The following is a 27,258-nucleotide window of genomic DNA, read 5'->3' as shown; positions in this document are numbered from 1 at the left end:
TTGTTTGATTTTGTTGGGTGTTCGATATCTTGACGAAGTAAGCAGTGCTTAATTTTGCAGGTTTTTGAGCAGAAATGCTGGTATCTGAGCACGGAGTAGAAATTTCTATATTTCTCTGCTCCCTACGTCGTTTTCCAAGCAGACCGCGTTTAGTTTACGCAAAATAGAAAAATGAAGTTGTGTATGCTCTATAATGATAATCCGCAGGCTTAGGCCTTTTCCCCGATGAGCAGTGTTTTGTATGCGATGTCGCATGTCTGGACTTGTTCAGTAGTGTTGCAATTTTTACCCTTCGCTAATATCTTGTTGCTGTCGTCTTTTGTTAGACGTTGAGCTTCGTAGCGATGTGCGGTAACGCTACGATTATTCCTGAGCGCTCCGTGTGTTTAATGCGTTGTCCTCTGTGCGTGCGTGCTTGTGCTTTTTTCCTGATTTGTGACGTCATCATGGCATGTCTGGTCTTGTTTAGCAGTGTTGTAGTTCTTCCCGCTGCTAGTATCTTGTTGGTGTCATGTTGTGCTAGCCGCGTGGCGATGTGTGGTGACCTGAGGTCTTAAGCCTTTTCCCTGCTCACCTAAGGAAAATTGTGTATCCCTGTCCTGTGCTTTCTTTGCGCAAGGGCAATGCGTCTGTGTATGTGGCACGATCAGATACCAGACATGAGTGTCTTTCTCTTAGTTTATTAGCATATGCTTCAGGTTTTTTAAGTCAAGCACAAGTGCGCGCAATTTTTCGCTGCTCTCTTCCTCAAGTCACCGATTTTACGCAGAAGAAAGTCGCATGGTGCAGCTGAGAAGAGGGTTTCTCTGATTGTTTGTTAGATGTTGTTAGGAGCTGGGTATGTTGAGGAAGTCAGCTGTTAAAGGTATCCGTGAAGAAATGCTTGCATCTGAGCACAGGATTGGAATTCCTGAAGCACGGCACCCTCAGTGTATATTAATTATTTTGGATGTGAGTCTGCTTCACTGCATGACAAGGCTGAAATGGGAAGAGAGAAAAAATTGGAGCGCTTCATTAATAGCGATCCAAGTAATAGGGCAATTATAGTTTCCATAGAAAGTAGAATTTTAATGGGCTCCTAAAATTATAGTTTTGTAGTAGTTTTTCTAAACTGCAATGCAAGGTAGAAAATCATTAATATGGTGGGAATGCCATGATGTTCCCGTAAAGGCGTTCTGTCTTGTGCTTTGGCGTGCGCGAATGGAACTTTGCTTCCCGGCTTTCGCGCCTTTTTGCTCGCAATGCGCGAATGGAACTTTGCCCACCCGGCTTTCGCTCCTTTTTGCTCACAGGTGTAGCCTCAGACAACGAATGTATGAGCATAGAAAGGGGGGGATGTGTTTATTAAGGGTCATGTATTACATAAGCCTGGAGGTGATGTTGAGTGGTCTCACTTATTATTTTAAAAGAGCAGTGGTAGTTTACTGTAATTCTAATGACCATGATGAGCCTTTGGGGTGAAAATCGTTAATATGCAGGGTGCTTTTTTGTTGAATTTTAATGAGAGAATGAATGTCATTGAGAGTAGGACAAAGGAAATAATCTTGCGATTCAATAAATAATAGGAGTCTTTGTCTTTGCCGCTGTCTTCATCAGACAGGATGTGAAGACGTCACGCAGTCTGTAGCGATGCATTGACCGTTACTGGAAAAAAGTGTAGCAATAGAAAAATGGTGTGTATTGTACTGGACGGATTTATGATGAGCACTGTTTTTTAATAAGAGGAGCGCGTCTGCTTAGAAATAGTTTGATGCTGGTTTTCTTCTTTGTTTCTTTTCGCTTTCTCCTCCTTGTTGTCTGACAAACATGCGCTGACATGCTCTGACCTGTTCTGACATGCTTTCCTTCTACATGTAGTTTTTTCTTTTTGTACAAGGAATATTCTTGACGATAACGATAGTGCTGCCTTGAATGGGAGTTGAGCTATTCTTAATAATTTTGCGATTCATTTAGTTCAGAGAGTAACCGCGAGGGGGACAGGTGTGTGACTTTATTCAGGAGGAACAAAGCGTCATTATTCAGTTAGCGGCATGGCTCTCGGCTGGGATGGACATGTCTTGCTGAACCATTATTTTGTTTTTTCCTGTACAGTAAGACTTTGGGAATGAAATGCTACAATCTCCTCTTATCTATGGTGTTTTTCTGCAATAGTTCCCTATGCAATCATTATAGTAGAATAAAGGAAATAATCTAGGGATAGTGATTCAATAAATAACAGGTCCCCTGTCTAGAGTGTAAGCGTCCTTGAGCCACGCACCTGCATGATGACGTCATACACTATTGTTTCAGGTTGACCTTGTCTAGAGGAGCATAGTGGAAAAAAACAGTGTAGCCCTGAGACAATAGGATGACGTCACGACCAATGAGAACGGCCTGCAGGGGGCGCAAGGATTCACTTCTTTCTTGGACACTGACGGGTGTGGACACGCAAATTCTGCTCCTGGTAATTGCGTTGGCCGTCAGTGGAAGAGCGTAGCTTCGGTGGGGTTCTGTCTGCCTCTGATGGCGTGCGGATGTGTGGTTCGTCACTGGTGAATGGTGTTCGACGACGCAGGTGGATTTTGTGACGAGCGGATTTACAATGAGGGAATGTAGTGTACGTGTCTGATGATGGTGAGTGTTTGTTTTCCTCTGTTGCCCAGCAGTCGTGCAATTTGTCCTGACGTGTTCTGACATGCCCTGATATGCATGCTTTCCTTTGTTGACGCTTTGTATTTTTTCTTTTTTGACAAGCAACATTGTTGTCTTGACGATAGTGCTGCCCTGAATGGGAATAGTGCTATTCTTAATAATTTCGCGATTAAATTAGTTCAGAAATCAACCGCAAGAGGGACAGATGCATGACTTTATAGAGGAGAAAAAGCATTACGACTCAGTTCCATGCCTGGCTGTCGGATGGAGTAGACGCATCGTTCTGCGCTCCTTGTTACCCATACTCTGTGTTGATTTGTTGAGTGCCTAGTCCTCTTATTAGCCGTTGATGGAGTTACGTGTTAGGATATTTTGTTCGTTTGCAAGTTTCATTTAGTAAGACTTTGGAATTCCTATGATCAGCTTTCATGCATGGTGCTCTTCTGCAATAGTTTCCTATACAATCGTTATAGAAGAATAAAGGAAATAATCTTGGGATAGTGATTCAATAAATAATAGGTTCCCTGTCTAGAGCGTACGCGTCCTTGAGCTACGCAGGTGCATGATGACGTCATGCCATGGCTTCATTGCAGATTGACCTTGTCCAGTCGTGTCGACTGTGTGAAAAAAAAAGCAGGGTAGCCCTGAGACAATGGGATGACGTCATGACCAATGAGCAACGCAAGAAGAGGGCGCAGGAATGCTCTTCTCTTTTAGCCTCTCGCAGGTGGTACCAGCTCCGGTGGCGCAGCGGTAACGCGTGCGCTTGGAGACTGGGAGGTCCGCGGTTCGAATCCGCGGGCCGGCTGTGCCGTCTGGGGTTTTTCCTGGGTTTTCCTCAGATGTGTAATAGGCGTATGCCGGCACAGTTCCCCTGAAGTCGGCCCATGGACGCAGCTATCCTCCCCCCGAGCGGATTCCGCTCGGTCTTCCACTTCACCCTTTCCTCTCCTCCTCTCCACCACCTTTCCCTTCCCGAGAAACATGCCGCCTAATCAGGCAGGCAGACCTCTCGGGTTCCTCCCAACGACACTCCTCCTCCTCCTCCTCGCAGGTGGTCGCCGCAGAGGGTGCTAAGAGCGCGCGCGTATGCGTAGCTGCCGCGGCGCGGCGTCCCAGTCAGTTGCTCGCTGGCTGTAGCAGAGAGCAGACGTGCACTCGGTTGCTCCGCAGCCCCCGCGCTCGCTCAGTTTCTGACTGTCTGTCAGATGGAGCAGTCGCACCGGTCTGTGCTCCTGTTGTGGTGAGCTGATTTGTTGTGTAACTAATGCTTTCGCCAACTTTGTCCCCGCTTTGTTTGCAATTTTCATGCCTGTGCACGTTGGGCGCTGGTTGCTGTTGTCCGGGCATTCCCGCCATTTTCTATCTTCTTCTGCCTTGGGAATGAGAGTAGCGCGGGCGTGATTCTTAATAATTTTGTCGTGAAATTAGTTGAGAAAGTGACCGCTAGGGGCTGCAGCTGCGGGAGTTTATACAGGAGAAAAAGCCATTACGAGTCAGTTCTCTGCCTGACTGTCGGATGAAGCAGTCGCATCGTTCTGCGCTCCTGTTGTGGTGGGATGATTTGTTGTGTAACTAATTCTCTTTTGTTGATTGCTATTGATGGTTAGCATGCCCTTGCTTTCGCAGCCTCTGTATTACGAGTGTTTGACTCTTCGCATGTCCAGAGCTGTCCTAACCTGCCCAGACATGTCATGATGGCGTCACAGCTGATGTCACAGGATGTCCAGAACTGGTGGCCACAGCTGTGATGCTTTGCAGCCTGCCTCTGTACTCCGTTGCCCAGCGATGGTCAACGGCCGTTCGGGACCGCTTTCTTCAAGATGGCGACATCTGTGTTCAACTTTTTATTTTATTTTCTACCTGTTTTTTATTTTTTATTAGCTCAACTAGCCCACAACTCACACAGTGCTTTGGACACGTCTTAGATGCTCCCCAATTAGTGTAATGACTCACCGAATGATCCTAACTACTGTGGGGGGTCCGAAATTGCTCTAATTGCTCATTAATGGCGTCCAGGCCACTGTGTGAGTTGCGGGCAAGTTGAGCTGATCATATACTACTAATAATAATGATAAAAATAAGAATAAATCGATCAATAAAAGAAAGAAAGAGAACCAAAAAATAAAGCTGCAGTTCTAAGTACCGTTATCCTAAGAAACATTTATCTGTGTGTAATCCGCTTGCTGGCTGTTTCAACATTACGGACATTACAGGGCAGTCCTGTTGAACGTTACTAGAATGTTTGTGAAGTCGGCCTTGCACAAACGTAAGTACGAGAGATTCTCGTTAGCCTTATGAGACAGTTGACTGAGTAAGCACAAACCCGAAACGGCAAAATCGAGGAAATTGACGTTTCATGTCAAGCTAATAAACTCTATAAGCGCACCGAAAAAAGAAGAGGTTTATTGGTCTCGGTAGTCTCTAGGCCGGAGTCACACTGGTTATAGACGTGCTCCAAACATGTATGACAATATGCCTTCAAACATGTATGGCGCATGTACAATGCTCGGTCACACTGGTCATACAATTCTTGTTTGACAACATCGTTCGATTCAAACGCTTGTATGATTATACATCGCCTCGAACATGTGTCGTTCAAACATCGGTCACACTGGTTATACAACATGGTTATACACAATGGTTTGACACACGTCAGTGTCACAGTAACCAACCCAGGAGTTTATATAACTTCCATTCGCGGACATCGCAATTCAAAATGTACGAAGACGACGAAGACGGGGCTGCACTGGCTGATTTTCGATTGTTTCATGCTCCATGTGCGCAGGCAAAGAGGTCACCATTTTGAACGTACGTGCAACACAATGTCGCGAACACTGACTTACAACTTACTCGTGCAAAATAACTCACGCGCATCACGATGTCGTTGACACTGACTCGTGCGAAGGAAAACTGTCGTGGCGAATACACCCGTTTATACAACTTGTCTATCATCGTTTTTCGGCAGTGCCCAAATACATCGTCGTGTGTTTGACAACATGTTGTCAAACATAGTCAGAGCGCTTGCTTGTATGACGGCACGGTCACGCTGGTTATACACACGTGTTTTAAAACATGTTTTGCCGGTGTTTAAGCAGTGTGGCCAGCACTGTATAATCATACATGTTTGAGGGATGTTTGTTATACACGTTCGTCATACATGTATGACGGGATGTTGGTGTATAATGTATAATGTACAGTGTGTGTGCAGAAAAACATGACCCGCGTTTTTACATGTAACTCGTTGTCTACTTAGCCGAGGAACTTCCGGTGGCGCACGACGGCGTATTTATGCGTGCGAAAGCTACAAAAAAATCCTGGAAGCCATACTCAGTGTAAAAAAATAAACAGAGCGCGAAAACATGGGCTTCCATGCATTAGAATAGGGCGGTCATGACAGTGCATGGTAGTGCATTTCAGTCTCATGAGAGTTATGTGCAGGCACCGCTAAGGGTACTGCCGATGAGCATCCATGTGGGACATCGTTTCGATTTTTGCGCCGATAGCTCCCCTAGCGGTACTTGAGCACAACTCTCCTACGTGCACCGTGTTGCCCTTTCACATACACCCTGTTGTCCACCATGTTGCCCTATTCTGATGCACGGAAGCCGAAGTTTTCGTTGTTCCGTTTATTTTTTAAGCTGGGTATGGCTTCCACAATTTTTCTACAGATTTCGCACGCATAAATGCGCCATCGTGCGTCCCCGGAAGTTCGTTAGTTAGATAGGCAACAAGCTATGTGCCTAAATGCGGGTCACGTTTTTCTGCACACACCCTGTATAACCAGTGTGACTCCGGCCTCAATGCTGGCTCGTCTACCCTACCTTACCCCCCCCCCCCCCGACAATGCTGAGTGGTGGTAATCCCTTTACGAGCAGCTAAGTAAGCTTTTGTTCTGGTCTCGAAGGCCATGCCCTAAGTCCGCTGTCCATGAAAGAAAAGAGGAGAGAGGGAACACTACAGTGCGCGTGCGCGCCGCATCGTCGGCGGATGGATACGGTCAAAATGTTCCGCCCGGTTTTTCCTGTGCTACGGCTAGAGGGCGACACAGAATGACGCGGTTTACGGGGCTTTGAGACGGTATTTATCCGTACTCACGTTTCATGCTTTTTTATAAAAACGGAAAGTGCTAGACATATAAATTTGATGTCTATCGATTCCTGAAATATTTCCAGAGAAAGTAAATGGAAAGTTTTTTTCGAAATGTCTATAGACGTTTAATAAAAGCTGTTCAAAGAGGGAGGAGAAAAATTGTGTATTTTTTTCACATTCGTGACGTCGCCGTAAAATACATACGACATGTATGAGAAATCCTGTAGTAAATATCTTCATCTCGTCTTCCTCTTTATGATGAAACCACCCGCGTCAAAATCTGCGCGGTGGTTACCGAGAAAAAGCATAAAGACTGTTCCATAGGAAATACATTGGGACGGAGAGCTGGTATGCACTCTTAATTTCGGGACTTTTCCTGCAGCTGTGCACAAGAGCGAGTTGCAGTACGTGACTTCTGCAGTGCACGAAGGTTAAATCCGGTGAGTAGGCCTTAAGTCGTGCCTGAACTCCGTTAGTAGCCCCACTAAAGTTTGTTCCCCCATCGAACGAAGCTGAGGAAATGTCGCGAGGGACCAGACCGAGCTTTTAAAGCTCTGAAATCATGACAGAGGTAATTGTTTCTGCATTCGTTGCCTCAAGGAGTGTCGCAGGTACAAAATGTTCCTCAACTCGAAATTGGCCACTCGCGGATGTGAGGCACCGCACGCAAACGCTAATTATCTGACGTCCGTTAATATCGGTACACTCATCCGCGAGAACGGAATAGGGCTTCCGCGTCGGAATCCGGTCCTTGATGATACTGGCGACAGCCTCGCCGAAAGCATGAAGAAATCCAGTTATGCTCGTCGATGACAGCCGATGAGCGTTCCGCGGACTGTTTCTCACAGCACTTGCAAGTGCATTTGATTTGTCCACTGATGCAGCTGATGCCGCAAGGTCTGGCCAGTTTGAAGTGGTATGCGGAATTTCTGACCGAAACAACTAGTAGGCCAGCTTAAAAAAACTCTTCAGCACATCGGTTTCAGAGCTTTGTCAGTCAGTTTCCTTGATGACGCCAAGGAAACCAGCTCCGTTACCCATGGTCCTGTCCTCTTCGCCGCATTTTCAAGACACACTTGGCACCTGTACCCCTGGGGGGTCCTTTCCATCCACGTGTTTCTCGAACAGAGATGGTTTTCGGGTGTTGCCTTGGCAGGTCGCGACTTCCTGGGACGAAGGTAGCTGTGTTCCTTGTGTTTCAGGTCGTTCTCCGGATGTAGACGGCTGCTGTAAGTCGGCGCAGGCAGCGGATGCATCAACAGGCCTCTCACATGAATTTTCGTGGTCCTATATGGTACGGCACAGAGAAAGCGAGTAGTTGCTTACAGGTTTGACTTGAAACGAGGAAAATCAGAGTGCCCTCCATAGCATTGACGACCTGAGCGCAAAGTTACCCTAGGACGTACTCGTATTGTCGCCTGACTTCTCGATCTATCAGTGATTAGTAATTAGAATGCGCCTTAGCACGCGCCTTAGCCGTTGTCCCCGTTAAACAATCAAACAGGCAGCGGCGGACATCACTCGCTCAGACGAACTAACGCTAAGGGAGTCACTGTAAAACTTACCGTGCTCCTCACATTTCGCTCCCTTTCCTCTTTCTCTTCTTGCACCTGTTTCTTACACCAAGCCTCAATGGATCCTTGGCCGGGAGCTCGCTTCATTTTATCAGCAGCAGAGCAAAGCCACTGCCACCAATGCACACCTTTGCCTCGAAGATGCTAGCGTCGAAGAGACGCGGCGTCTACTCCTCCGAGAGTAGCGTCCAGTCGTTCTCCGCGCGTCTGTCGAAATTGGCGACGCGCTTATGCCCATGAGCTGCATGTGTTCGACGAGGACGCGTGTCAGGACAAAAAGTACTGTACTGCTTCCGATACGAGGTCTTGGGTTATGGTGGTTGGTGGTGACGTCCGGTTTTGGTCTCTCGTGGTAAATAGTACATGTCATCCCAGCAAACCATATACATCCCAGGTACATCCTTACGATATCGCAAATTGGATGTTAGGATATCCATGGAAGCTGCACAGAGAGCCCGTTTACGTAGAAAGTACATCCATGCGACTGCCAGATTCCTACTGTTTTCACATCCCAGAACCGTCGCATAGACATCTATTTTGGACATTTGGATGTTCCACGGATATTTTAAAATTTATGCTATTCTTGTGTTGAATCAATTTGAAATTGATAGTGATTGATTGCTATAGCAAATGAATGCTGCACACACTAGGCATCTACTTTTGGCAGCACACCCCACTTGGGGAGGGGTCAACTTTCAGCCATAATGCAAGACCAATGCAGACCACGCGATAGACGCGTTCTCCTTTTTTGGCCGCATACGCGGATTTCAAGAGATACCAGAGCGAGCATATACTGAAATATAAATTGTTGGATACGTTCGTCAAGTGTATCGTGCCGTTTCACGTTTGCAATGGTGACAACGTCTTTGCAGTTAACTTCAGAGTCTGCAAACAACGTCAGCGTATAGCCGCGAACGTGTCTTACACCCCATCCAGGCAAATATCGTGTTTTTAACTCAAGCTACCGTCTATAATGTGATTACTTGGGAGATAAAGCAGTCAACCTGCAATTTTTCTGCGTTTGCTTACGTCACGCAACTAACGGTCACGTGTCCTAAATGTCTCCGAAAAATAACGCGCGCTTGCGGCTTTCTTTTTACATCTATCAGATGTTCCATGGACATACGCTCTGCAAGTAAGTAGTAAGTACTGGACTCTCACGGTGCACAACGCCCAACTGTCCTGAACACGATTTAATTGGCAATTAGAGCTAATTGGGACCCCCCACATTAATCAGCACCCTCCAGGGAGCCACCACACTAATTGGGGAAAGTCTAACTCGTGTCCAGACCAGCTGAGCGTTGTGCACCATGAGAGTCCATAAAAAAGAAAAATAATAGGCAGAAAATAAAATAAAAAGATGGAAATAGAGTGGAGAGAAACAATTTATTCGAAAATCAACGATGCCGCGGCGAAGAAGCCGCTCCGCAACACCCGAGTGACCAGCGTCCGCCATGTTGGTAGTTTGCACCCAGCAGTTGCAGAGATCGACGACAGGTGACCACTTAGTTGCAAGGCATCACACCAGATGGCGCCACCATCATAGCTCTAGACGAGGAAGACAGAACAAGATACTAGCGGCAGGTAAAAATGACAGCACTGCCAAGCAAGTCTAGGCATGCGAGAGAAAAGGTCTAACCGCTACTGCTAAACAGAAAACAGTACACATCGGGGAAAAAGGCTTACGGGGACGATCGCTTAGGCCTAACCTCAACACTACGCAGCTAACACAAGGCGGGAACCACACATCGCTAAACATGCGAGAAAAGGCTTAACACGAGCGCGGTCACCGCTAAACACGGCAAACATACGAGGAAAGAGGCTTACGGGGGCGATCGCTTAGCCCTAACCACAACACTATGCAGCTAACACAAGGCGGGAACCACACATCGCTAAACATGCGTCAACAGGCTTGGACACCGCAAAACAAGTCTAAACATGCGAGAAAAGGCTTAACACGAGCGCGGTCACCGCTAAACACGGCAAACATACGAGAAAAGGAGCGCGTCAAATCACTCACTCACCTTTTCCCCCGCGGCAACTTCCAGGCAGAAACTGAGCGAGCGCGGAGAACATACGTCTGCTCTCTACGAGAGGCAGCCAGAAACTGAGCGAGCGCGCGGAGCGCACGTCCGTCTTCCGCGACGGTCCGAGAGAAACTGAGAGAGGCGACGCGCGCGCGCCCTCTGCTCCACTCGTCCGCGCATGCGCGCGCGCGCTGCTAGCTCCCTCTGCGCCGGCCGCGGGTGTTTTCGGTTTCGGCTCTCTGCTGCGCGCGCGCGCGCTCCTAGCGGCGACGGGTGGCTTTTCAGTTTCGCTTTCATTCTCCGTTCTTTGCGCGCGCGCGCGTTTATCTCTATAAAGGCAGCGCGCACCGCGCTCGCGTCATCATTCTGACCGATACGTGGAAAACGCCATGTGTGGTTTATTCTCCTGCGTTTCTCGTCGTCGCAAGGAAAAGACAAAAAACGAAGAACTTCGCGAATTTATACGCGGCATCGTGGAGGAAGCCTTTCAAGTCCACCGTCTGGAATGGTTGCAAGCACGTCAAGAAATGTGTCAGGACAAGATGAAGACGCTCGACCGCATCTTAGCGGCGGACAGACTGGCGAAAAAGAAGTCCAACTTTAGCCTGGACAATCTGTATTGGGAACGCAGTTCCGATGTAGAGGACGACGACGAGGATGTGTAAATAAAAGCGATGCATTTCTCTTCGAGTCTCAGTCTCTTCTTTCTCTTCGTGCAACGTGTACGCACGCAACATGTCTTCCCCCGAACCTTTTCGTTTCCGTCATCCCTTTCGCTGTATCTTAAGCGGCCCCTCCATGTGCGGCAAATCTACGTTCGTTGCTAACGTGTTGAGGAACCTGAACGACGTGGTAGACAAGCCTCCGTCACAAATATTCTACGTGCAGAAATATGCTTCGCCGAGCATGCAGGACGAATTCGGGGACTCCGTAAAATTTACCAAGGAGCTACCGCGAGAGTGGGACACGTCGCGCGCTACGCTGATCGTCGTCGACGATCACATGACCGACGCCGGTTCCTTGAAGGAGGTGACCGATCTTTTCATTCGGGGTTCTCACCACGCCAACGCGTCGATCTTCTTACTCGTTCAAAACATCTTTTTCGACAGTAGCCATTTTAGAACAATATCCTACAACGCCAGTTACGTCGTCCTGTGGCGCACCGTGCGCAGCGTGCACCAGATGGAACATTTCGGCCAACAGCTATTTGGCAGAAAAAGATTGGAGTATTTTCTGGACGCATATAAACAAGCGATGTCGTCGCCCCACGCATATTTACTCGTGGATCTTCACAACTATACGCACGAGGATCACAGGTTGCGTAGCAATATCTTTCCGGGAGAACGTCAATATATCTACGCTCCGAAATGAATCTCCGCCCTCACCTCACTTTACTCAAAGTACTCTCCACTCTACCCCCTCCACGCCGCCGCGACGTCTTGAGACGTTCGTCCTCGTCCGACATGAAACACCTCTCCGAAATTTGCCTCAATGTATTGAACGGAAAGGTGGCTCTAGCTCCAGATACGTTCGCGCGTTTGAAGAAGCACAAACGCTTTTTACGACGGCTCGCCTACAAAAAGATTCACAAGAATCCGCAACGTTTGAAGCGCTATCTGTCTCAGCAGCGAGGACAGGGCGTTCTTTCGTCGGTGGTTCCTCTCCTGCTTTCCGCCGTGTTGAACCTTTTCGCCAATGGCCAAGAGAATTGAAGTGACCACCTCCTCCTCCATCGGAAACATTCTTTCCTCGAAGGAGAGTGACGACGTCAAAGTGAAACTCATACTGCAAGCACTGTATCGCATACTCAAGCAGTACGGATTTGACCCCTACGACAATAAAAACAAGGCGTCCGACGCTACAAATGACTTTGACTATTCGCTCCTCTCTCCAGAGGTGGACGAAGAGGAAGCGGAAAGGGTCGTCTCGGAATTAAAGAAGGTTCTTTCCTGGGATCGCGAGGGTTGTGTCTCCGTGTCGGGCAAGCCCATCAGACACTCCTCCGTTTACGAACTCGTCAATTATTTGTTGCAACGTAAGACGGGAAAGAAACCTTCCTGGTTCCCCAAAGTCTCGAAACTATTGCGTCTGATTTCTCTACCCAAATCTCGCGAGCCTCAACAGCAGCAGCAGCAGCAGCAGGCCTCCATTGCGTGGACGACTTATGGAGGGATATGAGAAACCAGAGGGTGGTTTGGGGGGTGTGGAACGCTATAGAAAAGCGCATCACTTGAGCAAAAAGAAGGCTCTCGCCATTCTCAGAAAGCTGGATGCCTACACGCTCCACCATCCGGTCAGAAGAAAGTTTAATAGGAGACGCATCATCGCGCTCAAGATCAACGACGTGTGGCAAATGGACCTCGCCGATTTTTCAAAATACAAGAGATTCAACGGTGGCTACCGCTACATTCTCGTGGCAATCGATTCCCTCTCCCGCTTTCTGCGCACCCTCCCGCTAAAGACGAAGCGCCCCGCCGAAATGAAAAGGGCCATGATAAGACTTTTTCGGGGAGGTAACGTACCTACACGCATCTTTTGCGACAGAGGCGGGGAATTCTACAACAAGACCGTCAAGGAGTATCTCTCACGAAAGAAGGTACAGATGTATTCTACCTTCTCTCCAGTAATCAAAGCGTCGCAGGCAGAGCGCGTCATACGCACTTTACGCGACAGAATATTCCGTTATTTTAGAGTAACGGGAAAATACCACTTCGTTTCCGCGCTTCCCAAGATCGTGCGCGACTACAACACCACCAAACACAGGACTTTGGGCATCAGCCCGTCCGAAGTCACGCCCGAAAACGAATTGGAGCTGTTCAATAAGATAAATGGGAAGCCCGTCGTACCCTCCGTGAAAAAGAAGCTCAAACTGGGGGATAAAGTGAGGGTCCTACTTCACAGAAAAGGTTTTCATAAGAGCTCGGAAGGGAGTTGGTCGCCTCAGATTTTCACCGTCTCCCGCCTGAGAGACACCTCTCCTCCCGTCGTACACCTGGAAGATTACCGGGGTAAGGAAGTGGACGGATCTTTCTACCCGGAGGAGGTACTCGTCGTAACCCGAGACGCCAATCAGCCTTGGCCAGTAACGAAAGTGCTGAGAAAGAAGCAACTGAACGGTCAGAGCTTCTCCTTGGTTCGCTGGTTCGGTTACGACAAAGAACACGACAGTTGGGTTCCGAGCAGCGACGTGGTCAAGATTGGGAAATGATGTCGGACATCTACGTCCACCTGCTCTCGAACGCCAGCATGGATAAGTTTCCCTCGAATAAACTCAACGCCTTCACGGTAGCTTTCGATAGTCCGCTTCAGCTCTCGAATCGGTATAAAGTCGGTCTGATGGATCTCAGCATAAGTAACGATTTTTTAAATATCGGCTACGAAAGGCAAGATGCGAAAATCGAGGTTTCTTTCGAGGACACGGTGGAAGCCGGCAGAACTTTTCGTGTCACCTCGGATCTCGAGAGGGATTTGGGAAAAGCCCTTTCGGAATTCGACGTTTCTTTCGCGTACAATAAATCGCGATACGACTTCGTCTTACCCGTGGACGTGAAAGCCGTGGAATTGGACCCTCGGCTCGCGCAAGCGCTCGACGCCTCGCTAGCGTCCCGCGAAGCAGGTCGTGCGGTGAAACCCCCCAAATTGAGCGAACGCGAAGCCACCTCCATCTTATTGGAGCACGCCGCACCCGTCGCTTTCGGCGACGTCACTCTGAATTCGGAAACCACGTCCCTACGGAACACACTCAACAAGTATTTCCAGACGCACAAGCTGGACGCCTCGCTAGAATTCGCGGATAACGTGTACTCTCTGAAAACACCGAAAGGGTTGCACGTACCGGAACCCTTTGTCAAGCTGCTACATCTCACAGCCGTCGAGGGACACGAAGAAACGCTACGCGTCTCTCTCCCCGTAGCGCGCCAATTTTCTTTCACGATCAAGACGAAAATTCCTCGATCTTTGCAAGTACATGTGCCTCCCGGCTATTATGCGACGCCGCAAGCACTTCTAAATGCGATTAATCAGCGCGTAGGCGAACGCGCGCGCTTCAGCTTCGACGGAACCGAACAGAAATGTAAAATTCGGCTTTCCGAGGGCACCTCCACCCTAAGACTTTCCGAGTACCTGGCCGTGCTTTTGGGCTTCGAATCGCGTACCGTGTTCACGGGGGATGAGGATGCCACGAGCTCCGTCGAGGTACTCCTGGAACCCCCGTTTCACAACATAATCGTGTACACGGATATCGTGGAACCCACGTACGTGGGGAGCGGGAAAAAACCGATATTAAAAATACTACCCTTTTATTACGAGAAAGACAAGCACGTCGTCACCTACACGTTAGATAACATCCAGTATTTTAACCTGTCTCAATTCGAAATTCCCTCAGTGACGATCGTTCTCGCGGACGAAACGGGAAGACGTTTGCCGTTGCGGTCCAAAGGCAGAACCAATCTAACGTTGCATTTCAAATATGTACCGTAATTCCCCCAAAATAATTCCCGTGTACACGGGACCCCTTTTCCAACGAGGGGGCGGTGTGTTGAGCAACATATCCAAGTTTATCGTTCCCATCTGGCAGCAAATAAAACCGATCGCCAAGAGAACGTTGAAGCGCTTGGCGCGGAATTTGGCCGATGGCGAAGGAATATCGCGCGCAGTAAAAAAGACGGCCATAGCAACGGGGAGAGACGTGCTGGATTCCATGGAGGGCTCTGGAAACAACAATGGGAAGAAACGCCGCAAACGACAACAAAAGGCGCCGACACACGACGCACCTGCAGATATCTTTGGTACGCCGTGAAGGTCACACATCCGCTGCGCGCGCTCCGTCATGACGTCAACGAAAGGAAAAATACAGACGCCGATCTGTCTAACGAGTGATGTGATGATATTCGAACCCCCTTCCATTCAATACGGCGTGGAAGATACTTCGTACCAACTTTTTTATCCGGTCAACGGAGTAAATAATTCCGTGATCGAGTTTTGTATTCAAAATTTGCAAAGGGCACACTTGGATCTCTACGGCAGTTTCGTGTCTTTGACCGTGCGCATTGTTCGCGACGACGGGGAAGAAATGGACGAGAAAGATGTCGTTTTCCCAATAAACCACCTGTTGAGCGGCATGTTTAAGACGGTCACCGTTTACGCGAACAACAAGCTCGTCAGTTCCAACGAGTTGTACGCCTACAGGAGTATTTTGGACGTCGTGCTTCATTCCACGCCCGCGGCTCAAGAAACAGTGCACGCGGCTGGACTTTATGTCGAGGACGACGAACATTTAAAGGACGATTACGACGTCTCGTCTCGCGGTCCGAAACAACGTTACGAAGCGACGAAGGGTGGAAAATACTTTAACCTGGTCGGTCAGATCAATACCGACCTGTTTCAACAGCCGCGCCTGATGGTACCTGCCGTCGAAATTCGCGTCGTTTTCCTGTTAAACAACGACGAATTTAAACTCGTATCGGTCCCCAAAGACAAGAAAACGTACAATTACGAGGTGGACATTAAAGAAATGACGTTACACTTGAAAAAGGTGACGCTGGCACCTTCCCTATTTTTGGAATACGAGCGGCGGCTTCAGACCACGCCGGCCATCTACGTGTTACGCGGATTGGAAACCAAGGTGCGGAGCTTGAGTGCCGGGAGCTTGGACGCTCACTTTGAAAACGTTTACCCCGAAAGGGTACCTTCCAAATTATGCGTCGCCCTGCTCGCCACGTCCGACTTTCTCGGCGACATCCAATCGAACCCCTACAAATTCCGTCATTACGACCTGTCTCATTCGATGCTCTCCGTGGACGGCCAGCAAGTGCGAGCCGAGTACGACTTTCAGAACGACCTCGTCAAAATTCCCTACTTTAACTTCTTGCAAGAACTGGGAGAGAAACATTTCAAGTATAGCTACGAGCGATTTAAAACGAACGGGTTCCTTCTCTACTTTAACTTGGACGTGGACAAGTGTTCTTCTCCTTCGCATTTGAACGAGTGGCGAAAAGGAAACGTTCGCCTGCAATTACGCTTCGCTAAAGCCCTTCCACACGCGGTCACCGTCCTCTTGATTTCCGAGTGTCCCAAGCTCATGTACGTCGACAAGGACCGTACGGTCACCTTCCCATAAGAAAAGATGTACGAGAGCGACATCTTGGAACTCGTGTCCCTGAACCCCCTCGCTTCCTCCATGCTGAGAGGCATTTGCGCTTCAACGAAGCCTTCGTTTTACGCAAGCCCGGTTATTTAATCATCAATACGGAAGAGCGAAGAAGGCGCGGGCAGCACTGGGTGCTCTACCTGAAAAACTACGACGGGTCTGCCGTGTTTTTCGACAGCTACGGACTTCCCCCCATCGAAGCAAACCTTCGAAGGACTTTACCTGTAGTGGACGAGTATAACGACAAGTGTATTCAATCGCCTTTTTCGCCTTACTGCGGGCTTTTTTGTATCTACGTAGCCACGCGCATGTCGAAACGCTACAGCTTGAAAAGTTGTGTATCCATGTTTTCCTGTAACCTCGAAGAGAATGACGAAACAATAAAACGTCTCCTCGTGAGCGAACTCGTTTCGTAAAAAATAGTATATTTATTCATGACATACACAAGACCCTTGCGAGACGATCTTCCAACGTGCTGACCCGACGCTCACCGTCGTCGCCGGTCTGCACCGTGACGTCGAGGGATGTGTGGAGAAGCCAGTAGCGACGGACGATAGGTCGGTTGAAACCCGCGTTGATGAGACACGGGTCGACTGTCTCTCCTCGTCTATACTTTTCCAACAGCTCGAGCTTGTAATCTACGAAACGCTTCATTTTCTTTGCAATCTTCCCACTGACGGTGAACAGACGTAAGGGTATCGTCTTGAGAATCGAGCGAAAGTCTCCCTCGCAGCTATCGCCGTGAATATAATCGCGTAATCGCAGCAAGTCCCGATACATTCGCGTTTGCACAAAGGTGGCAAACCTCTGCTCGGGCGTCATCATCATGACTGAGACGGAATGAGAGTAGACAACCTTTTTTTTATTTCTCGTTACACAAGAATTAGGCTCCAGCTTTGGTTTCGTAGCCGGGAAGGCAGCCCAAATACGGACGAAGGCTCGAGTCTAACCAATGGCTGGGGTTTCTCGACCAGAGTCCACCGCAACGACAGGTAGTCAGTTGATCGCCGATTCGCAAAAAGAAGGTCTTTGGAGGAGGCTTGAAGGTTAGGACCAGGGGTAGATCTCCCGTCAGTAGCCATTCGTAATCTGCAACGAAAGGAGTGTGAGAAACGCGTGTTTTTATATCTCAAACACACACACGTACAATCTTCTTCAGTCACAGAGTGACACTGATGGTCCATCTTCTCCATCTTCCTTCAATAGTCGAAGTCCTTCGCAACGTACGTCGAACGGTACCGTCCGACAGCCGAGAAACGGGCGAATCAATCGGTCCGTCCAATGCTTTTGCTCTGAAAAAATGTGAACGATTATAGAACGTATTAAAAAAATAACGAGGAAGCGTACCTTTGGACCACAATCCACCACAATTGGTACAGAAGAAGCGGGCGCTGCCAATCTCCCGAAATATGTGAGGCGGGAAAAAACCGACTTCACGCGCAGCAAAAGTGTTGTACACTGGAAACGAAACTCTTCAAACATTTCGACGATGATGATGACGTCATGGGTATTACTTACGAGGATCTACCAAGCTGATCATGATGGAATGACGATCGACCATTCGCTTCGACATTTATAGTAAAGCTTTGCCTCTCACTCTCTATGACGTCATTGAACGTGTTTGAACATGTTAAGACGTGTTTGAACATGTTTGAACATGGGCGGCGAAGTCGCCCCTGGACACACTCGTTCCTCTCTCTTCCTCTTTATGACGTCATTGAACGTGTCTGAACATGTTTGGACGTGTTTAGACACAGGCGACGAAGTCGTCCCTGGACACACTACTTCCTCTCTCTCTCTATGACGTCATTGAACGTGTTTGAACATGTTTGCACGTGTTTGAACATGTTGTGACGTGTGTAGACACGAACCCCGCAATACGAAAAACGTCACGCAGTACGAATTAGATTGGTGGTTAGTGTGTCGCGCCCAGTGTAGAAGGATCCTGGGTTCGAATCCCACTCTGGGTCTTCTTGTCGTCATGTACAAGTCGTCCCAGAGTGTTAGCTAGAAATTAGTGTAATGTTTTATTCAACGTCGATGGTATTATCATTGTCATATGCGACATCGCAAAAAGGCGCGAAAGACGGAAGGCGGGGTGGTCAAAGTACAGACGACACCGTCGCAATGCGGAGGAGGAGGAGAGCGGTGTAGCGACTATAAAAGGTGCGCTGGTTCTACGACGATTGACAGGAAGCCCACGAGGGGCATCCATCCACGACACGAGGCGTTTCGTGGACCAAAATGTAAGTTGACCGTCTCTGCTGTGAGAGTGTATTCTATGTATGACATTGTTTTTCAGGAACCGATAGCCGCTGTCACCGCATGACACTGACCACAGGGACTCATCCCATCCTCTCTCATCATCATCATCAATCTCAAGCGTTCCTCAACTGAAGGGAAAAGTGAGCATTGTTTCGTGAGGGGGAATCTCGTACTGATTTTGTTTGACCGCAGTGCCGCGCTGTCTCGTATGTCAGTACGACCCCATCGATGCCATGCTCGTGGCCGTAGAAAGAGAGCACGAAGCTAGAATAGAGAATCTCGGTAATAGCCCAGTCGTCCTTTCAGATGACGACGACGACGACAGAGTCAGTAGTCCGCCTTTCGTAATAAGTGAAACGGACGACGACGACGAACCCCTAGATGGACATGACAATGCAGACGAATTGCTCATGTGGGAAGGGGATCAGTCGTATGCAGATTTCATTCCTCTGTCTGGTAGGGTTAGAGATGAATCACCAGATGCAAGCCCAGAATTTCGAAACGAAGCTGAGCCTGTCCAGGGTCGTAGAATCGTTGAATTACGAGAACACGTCGTAGAGAATCATCCCTCCGTCACGGAGAGACGATTCCTTCCTTTCTTTGTCACAGATGAGGCATTTGACGGAACGGCTACTAGGTACACGCTTCTCTGTTCCCCGCACGACGACAACGTCGACGATTTGCGACTCTATCTACCGAGCATAGCTCCAGTAATCACGCGTGTCCTCGAAGCTTATCCCATGCCTTTCAAATTTTGTCTGTGCTCGAAGGCGCTCATGGTTAAGGACGGAGCCGACGGGTTGACTTCTCATCTCCTTCACGTGAACCTTCACATGAGAGTCGTTCATAACCGCCAAGAAATCGAAGGCGCGATAAATGCTGCCATCGCAGAGTCCTCGCAACGCGTTGAAAACTATGCGAGAGAAGGGTCTGGTTTCACCTCGAACGACGTCCAATGTGTCGACTTAAAACTAACGCGCTTAAAACCGAAGCGGATTGGATGCACGATCGAGCTTCCCGAGCTGCTAAAGAGAAAAACAAAGACTCTCACAAACGTCAAACTTCCGCCGAATCACGAAAACGAGTGTTTCAAGTATAGCGTGCTGGCACTCTTGCATCCGTTGAGAAACAACCCAAACGATTATGTTAGATACCGCAAGTACATGAATCCTTCGAATCCGGAGACGCGCGTAACGTACTGGCCGCCCTGCTTCCCAGTCACTTACGAAGACATTTCCCTGTGGGAGAGAAAAAACAAAATCTCCGTCTACATCTACGTGTTCGACGAGCAGACGAGTTCGATAACAACAGGACGGGTTCCCTGTACGCTCTATAAGGATAAAGTCCACTTGCTCGAGGTTAAGGAGCATTTCTATGGGATCCGAAAATTTAGCACTTTCATGGGACGAAGTGACTACTTTTATTGCGAGAAATGCACGTCCGGTTACGGAACGAGAGAGGCATTGCAGCAACACGAACGTCTGTGTCGAGACGTAAACGAAGTGATTCTCCAAATGCCAAAAGCGGGGGAGAGTGTCTCCTTCAACAAGATACAGTACATGCATCCCTATCCCTATTTCGCGGTGTTGGACACGGAGAGCGTTTTGGAAAAGGACGCGCTCGTGAAGGACGCCGTGAGTGTGCACAGGATGAGCTCGTACTGCATCGTTGTAGTGAGAAGTTGGGACGGAAAAATACTAGGCCTAGATGGCTATTTGGGACCCAACGCGGCAGAGAAATGCTTGCTCTCGCTCAAGCGATTTAGCGATCAAATCGATAGGTTGAACAGTTGTCCCGCGCCGTTGGTCATGAGTATGGAAGACCACTTTCGGCACGCGAGCGCTACACACTGCGAATTTTGTGGAATCGAATTTAACCGACATACGCGGAAGGTATCGCATCACGACCACACCCGCTTCGTAGAGCCCGGTTCTTCGAATTTTGTCGCGACGCTGTGTGATACGTGTAACCTTACGTGTCGTAACACCAAAGAACTCGTCGTGTGCGTGCACAACCTGCAGTACGATTTGAGCTCCCTTCTCCGCCACATGCACGTTCTAAATCTGGGCGAGCCGTGGATCTTAGCTTCGAGCTCGGAAAAGATAAGAGGGTTCAACATTGGCGATCTCCATTTCCGCGATACCACGCAGTTTTTCAACCTCTCCTTGTCGAACCTGGTGGAAACCCTGCTCGCCAGCGGTGGTGAAAGCGCGTTTCATTGTACCCGTCAAATGTATGGTGACCGTTTCCGAAGCCTTCTCAGGAAAGGCATTTACCCGTACACCTTCGTCGACAGTTTCGAAGCGTACAATTTGCCCGCACTACCGCCAAAGGAAGCTTTCAAAAGCGACCTGAACGACCAAGAGATCACGGACGAGGACTATCAGTACGCCCTCGAGATTTTCGAATTGTTCGAATGTAAGAACCTCGGCGGTTACACGCGTCTCTACGTCACGCTCGACGCCTGTCAGCTCTGCGACGTCGTACTGTATTTCAGGAAGATTGCGCTAGAGACGGATAGGTTAGATATCCTACGCACAGTGTCCCTCGCCAGTTACGCGTGGAGCAGCGCTCTGAAGCTCACCAAAGTCAAACTCGAGCTCATGAGCGATCGCGAGATGTACGAAACGATCGAGAAGGGAATCAGGGGAGGCATTTGTAACAGCTTCCACAGATACTGTCGGGCTAATCACGAGGGGTGCGACGATTACGATCCCCAGCAAGAAAAGACTTTTATCCAGTACCTCGACGTGAACAGTTTGTACCCGTACGCGATGACTTTCCATCTCCCGACAGGTGGTTTTGAGTGGGTCGATCCTTCGAGGTGGAGCGAGATCGATTTTCTCAACATTCCTCACGATTCGGAAGTGGGTTACGTGTACGTGGTAGACTTGTCATATCCCGAAGAACTGCACGCGCTCACTAGGGATTTTCCCCTGGCACCCGAACACAGGTGCGTGGACGAGAACGAACTCTCCCCCTACCAACGCCACCTGAAAGATGCGTTGGCGCTGAACGCCCCTTCCACAACGAAACTCTTGCTGACGTGCTACGACAAAGAACGCTACGTCGTTCATTATGCACTGCTCGCTCTGTACGTGAGGTTGGGCATGAAAATAAAACGTGTTCACAGCATCCTCTCGTTCCGCCAAGACAACTTTTTGCGAACCTTCGTGCAGAGAAACGTCGCGTTGAGGAATGCCGCGACCACGAAATTCGAGCGACTTCTGTACAAAACCATGTCGAACAGCACGTTCGGTAAGTCGATACAAAATGTGAGACGGATGAAAAAGTATGCCCTAGCCTACGACAAAGAAAGCGCGCTCCGAAAAGCTAGCTCCGTCGACAGTCAGCATTTTCACATTCTGAGTGATAAGTGCATCTTGTACGAGATGAAACAACGCCGCATCAAATGCACGCACCCCCTTTACGTGGGCTTTGCCATTCTTGAAATATCCAAAGTCCGAATGTACAGCTTCATCTACGAGTCGCTCTTTTCTCGCTTGACATGTCCAGTGCAATTGATCTATAGCGACACGGACAGCGTAATTTTTTCTCTCACGTGTGAAAGCCTGGAAGAGCAGCTGATGAAGATTGAGAGTGAGTTAGATCTGTCTTCCTATCCGCCGGACCACCCACTTTTCAACGACGAGCACGCGAATCAGATGGGGTACTTCAAAGACGAGACGGGGGGCGGAGTTATCCAGGAAGTCGTAGCCATCCGAGCGAAAATGTACAGCATTCTCTTGGCTGGGACACACAAACAGATCGCGAGAGCCAAAGGAGTTAAGAAAGACGTGGTGAGGAAACATTTATTGCACGAAGTGTACCGAGATTCTCTGTTCAATGAAAAGGCGGTCTCTCAGAAGCAGTGCACCATCCAGAGTATAAAGCAAACGATGTACACCATTTCGAGACTCAAGAAGAGCTTGGTCCCGTACGACGACAAACGCTATCTCGTGGATGCCGTACACTCCTTCCCTTATGGGAGCTGCGAATACGGTAAGCTTTCCTAGTGTTTTGACGCGTATCGCATTACGATAGTACTCCCTCTTTGTGCAGCAACGGAAAACCCGGAAGAGAGCCCGAGACCGTCGACGTCAGGCATCGAGTAACCGTGGAACAAAGAGCTGCACGCGCATGTAATCGAGAATAAAAGTTCTAGTCGAGACATCCCTCTCTCTCTCTCTCTCAGACAGGAGAAGCACGGGTCATCGTGGCAGTGTGGTAGCGGAATGGGTGTACGAAAAGAATGACCATTCCGTCATCGTGCTGGTGCAGTGACCCGCGCAATGACGACGCTGCGATGAAGGTTCCCCATATCCTTTCTCTTGAGGCAAGTCAGGGAGGGTGCAGGCATCTATCGACCAAGTCCTTTGTATGTATTCAATAAAGATGTTTCAGTGAAAGAACACACAGAGTCTCGTCAAAGTTATTCGGACTGTTTAATGCGTTGCATGTCAATAACCAATCGGTATTTCAATAAATCAGTGACAAAGTTGACGATGTAGACTGCTTGCAAATGTCGCTGCTTCCGCAGGGCGTGCTTAATATGAGCGATGGCACGAGCGAGAAGGTCCACGATGTCTGCAGCGATGTAGTTGAATTCTGCGTTGGCCAAGCTCACAAATTCGCTCATCAGTCCCAGGGGTCCGTCCGGAACCGTTATGCAAACGTTCTTGTAACGGGCGTAAATTCGTCGCACCATCTCCTGCAGCGGCCCCGGCGAGATCTCTCCTATATTGCCAAAGCCTACCATGTCTATCACGTAGCGAAAAGCAGTGATGACGAGCTCGTTGCGGGGACTTTCGCTGTTGAAACATTCCTTCTCCACTTCTTCCCAAGAAGCGTGGGTGCGGGAACAATTTTGTAAAGAGTGGTAGCTGAACATCTTCACGTAGTGATGACGCGAGCGCGGTGCGCGCTGCCTTTATAGAGATAAACGCGCGCGCGCGCGCAAAGAACGGAGAATGAAAGCGAAACTGAAAAGCCACCCGTCGCCGCTAGGAGCGCGCGCGCGCGCAGCAGAGAGCCGAAACCGAAAACACCCGCGGCCGGCGCAGAGGGAGCTAGCAGCGCGCGCGCGCATGCGCGGACGAGTGGAGCAGAGGGCGCGCGCGCGTCGCCTCTCTCAGTTTCTCTCGGACCGTCGCGGAAGACGGACGTGCGCTCCGCGCGCTCGCTCAGTTTCTGGCTGCCTCTCGTACAGAGCAGACGTATGTTCTCCGCGCTCGCTCAGTTTCTGCCTGGAAGTTGCCGCGGGGGAAAAGGTGAGTGAGTGATTTGACGCGCTCCTTTTCTCGTATGTTTGCCGTGTTTAGCGGTGACCGCGCTCGTGTTAAGCCTTTTCTCGCATGTTTAGACTTGTTTTGCGGTGTCCAAGCCTGTTGACGCATGTTTAGCGATGTGTGGTTCCCGCCTTGTGTTAGCTGCATAGTGTTGTGGTTAGGGCTAAGCGATCGCCCCCGTAAGCCTCTTTCCTCGTATGTTTGCCGTGTTTAGCGGTGACCGCGCTCGTGTTAAGCCTTTTCTCGCATGTTTAGCGATGTGTGGTTCCCGCCTTGTGTTAGCTGCGTAGTGTTGAGGTTAGGCCTAAGCGATCGTCCCCGTAAGCCTTTTTCCCCGATGTGTACTGTTTTCTGTTTAGCAGTAGCGGTTAGACCTTTTCTCTCGCATGCCTAGACTTGCTTGGCAGTGCTGTCATTTTTACCTGCCGCTAGTATCTTGTTCTGTCTTCCTCGTCTAGAGCTATGATGGTGGCGCCATCTGGTGTGATGCCTTGCAACTAAGTGGTCACCTGTCGTCGATCTCTGCAACTGCTGGGTGCAAACTACCAACATGGCGGACGCTGGTCACTCGGGTGTTGCGGAGCGGCTTCTTCGCCGCGGCATCGTTGATTTTCGAATAAATTGTTTCTCTCCACTCTATTTCCATCTTTTTATTTTATTTTCTGCCTATTATTTTTCTTTTTTATGGACTCTCATGGTGCACAACGCTCAGCTGGTCTGGACACGAGTTAGACTTTCCCCAATTAGTGTGGTGGCTCCCTGGAGGGTGCTGATTAATGTGGGGGGTCCCAATTAGCTCTAATTGCCAATTAAATCGTGTTCAGGACAGTTGGGCGTTGTGCACCGTGAGAGTCCAGTACTTACTACTCAAGTAACCGAGCGTTCTGCGCGTATCTCCTCTCCCGGTTACTCCACTCGGGAAGCCCCATTGGCTACGGCGGCACCCTCCCTCTTCCCTCTCACCGCCTCCTCTCATGTGCAGAGACGCACTTGCACAGCGTATCGAAAGTAAGACACTTTTCGAAGTCCCATTGTGGATGCACAGGTAACGTCGCATAGACGTTACGGACATATGCGACGTGTGCGTCCTTTGTGGCACGTACCTGGGATATTTCTGGTTTACTTGGATGTGCTTAAAGGTCAGCTATGCCGATATCCCAAATAGTCGAAACGGTTGTGATATTCTGAAAGCCCACATCCAGCTCTCCCCAAAATACACCTTCATTCTCTCAGTTCGGTACAGTACCATGTCAAAAAAATAGGTAATTCATTCCGAAACACACATGGGAGCAGCCATTTTTATGTCGTAGATGCACCCGAACGGGCATTGTGACGTGTACGCGCCTTCGTACTTGTCAGTGGATTTCAGCTACGGCTTCTCGCAGGTTCACGTATCTGTGCTTGAAGATGGCGGACAGCCGGGTTCCACCGTTCCGATATAGTTCGGCGATAAGTAAACAGTGCAGCAGCTGCAAACTCATTCGCGAACCAACCTCTGTGCGATGTTGTGACTGGAATTCGTCGTTTGTGTTTTGTGAGCACGTACAATTTGTATCAAGTCGCGTCTGCGTTAGCCGCTTTACAGCACTTGCCCATTGTAGAGACTGACGTTTCGACAGCCGTGTTAGCAAGAAAATGCCGACGGTGTTTTATTCCTGCAGGAAAATTGTGCTATGTATTTGAGAAACTGCATACTGCTATGGGACAAGTTTTACGCACGATTTATCAGTGTGCAACAGCGACGACGATGGTATGTAACGACGAGAGACGTAAAACGAAATACAAATCACATTTTAAACTTTTTGTGGGATTCTGTGCATTTTCCAGAAGCTTTCTTTGAATCACACACTCCCATGTCACGCTGCGTTGTGTGGCATGCTACAAACTACTGCATTTTATGTCTAACATCTGGATATTGTTTGTAATGAACAACGTCGCACAAAAACATGCACACGAAAGCTCCAGTAGCCATGTGGTTGCACACTATGCAGACGCAAAAGAAGTACCAGAGCACATATTGCCACTTAGAAATGTTGTGTCTGAAGAGTTAGAGCATAGCATAGACCCTAGAAATCAGGTGCACCTTATCCTTCTGTAGATTGCTCCTTCAATTCACAACTCAGCCCATGGGGTGTAAAAGTGTTAAAGGCAATTATGTGACTTGTCGTCCTGGGTGACATCACTGGCCAGCCTCGGAATTAATTCCGTGCTCAGGAATTATTGTACAAATCACTTTGTATGTAGGACATGATAAGCAATATGTATGTTGCAACCTTGTCTGCAGCATTCTCGATTGCCTCTTACCTTTACAGTTCGAGGCACGTTACCAAACCATTTGCAAAGGGCACTCTTACAGGGGCCGTGTAACTTGAGTTTTTAGTTTATAAAATTTATAAAAATATAAGTATACAATATGTAATATGAAATTTATATAAAATAAAAAATAACATTTATAAAAAATAAATAAAAAGGCTTCATGGAAGCAATCCGTTAGCATACCCATTGCACATGAAGCACAATTATATATGCTTGGACATCATGTAATTAATCTTCTGAACCATATGTGTGGCTGCATACAAATGTTTTCATGCGCATGCTCTACCTTCCTATTCCTACATGTGCACACGAATAACAGTGCATATATGTGAAGTGGCAAAAAGCAACGCTAGACTCTACCATCATTGTGCCCCTTTAACCTTTCTACATTTATGTCTGGTGAACAGGGAATATCTCACTAGAAATGAAGACATTTGTGCATTGTTTGGCAAGCAACTAAATATATTTATTTACATTTTCCATAAATCAACAATGTTATGACCTGCTGCAAATATTAATGTCAACAAGTAAAGTACTTACAAATTATTCCTATGTGCTCAAATGCAGATATGACAATTCTGGTTTTGTACCTCAGCACAGTACAGTTTCAAAATTAACAAACTGCGCAGCATCAGCAATCTTAAAGGATCTCAAGAGGGGAATCACATAAAGCTCCAATAATAGACTGTGCAAACAAAGCTAAAAAAACAAACAAAGTGCTTCAAGAAAAATCTGAATAATCGGTTGCCGTTGTGATATGTACTACTATGCACAGTTCATGAATGGAACATGTTACCTTATTGCATTGCCTCCATGTGAGCACTAGAACGGGCAGCTTTTTAGGTCGCTCTTTTCGTGTTTTTCTATTGTCTTTTTTGTTTTCTGTTTTTGCAATAGCAAGCATGGCCGTAGTGAAT

General features: G+C 48.5%; 3 long non-coding RNA genes across 3 annotated transcripts; 1 reads left to right on the top strand and 2 right to left on the bottom strand.

Annotated features, from left to right (window-relative positions):
* Positions 1-9,664: 9,664 nt before the first annotated feature.
* Positions 9,665-10,436, bottom strand: LOC135392862 (uncharacterized). The gene is made up of 2 exons (XR_010422266.1): positions 10,322-10,436; positions 9,665-9,845 (listed from the first exon to the last, which is right to left on the bottom strand). It is a non-coding gene; the product is annotated as an uncharacterized LOC135392862 (long non-coding RNA).
* A 7,005-nt stretch (positions 10,437-17,441) lies between these two features.
* LOC135392861 (uncharacterized) lies at positions 17,442-17,980 on the bottom strand. Its single transcript, XR_010422265.1, has 3 exons — positions 17,820-17,980; positions 17,620-17,764; positions 17,442-17,561 (listed from the first exon to the last, which is right to left on the bottom strand). It is a non-coding gene; the product is annotated as an uncharacterized LOC135392861 (long non-coding RNA).
* A 5,914-nt stretch (positions 17,981-23,894) lies between these two features.
* Positions 23,895-24,664, top strand: LOC135392860 (uncharacterized). The gene is made up of 2 exons (XR_010422264.1): positions 23,895-24,007; positions 24,484-24,664. It is a non-coding gene; the product is annotated as an uncharacterized LOC135392860 (long non-coding RNA).
* Positions 24,665-27,258: the final 2,594 nt, after the last annotated feature.

Source organism: Ornithodoros turicata, chromosome 4 (assembly GCF_037126465.1).
Source record: "Ornithodoros turicata isolate Travis chromosome 4, ASM3712646v1, whole genome shotgun sequence".
NCBI lineage: Eukaryota > Metazoa > Arthropoda > Arachnida > Ixodida > Argasidae > Ornithodoros > Ornithodoros turicata.
This window is presented reverse-complemented; position numbering and strand designations above follow the sequence as displayed.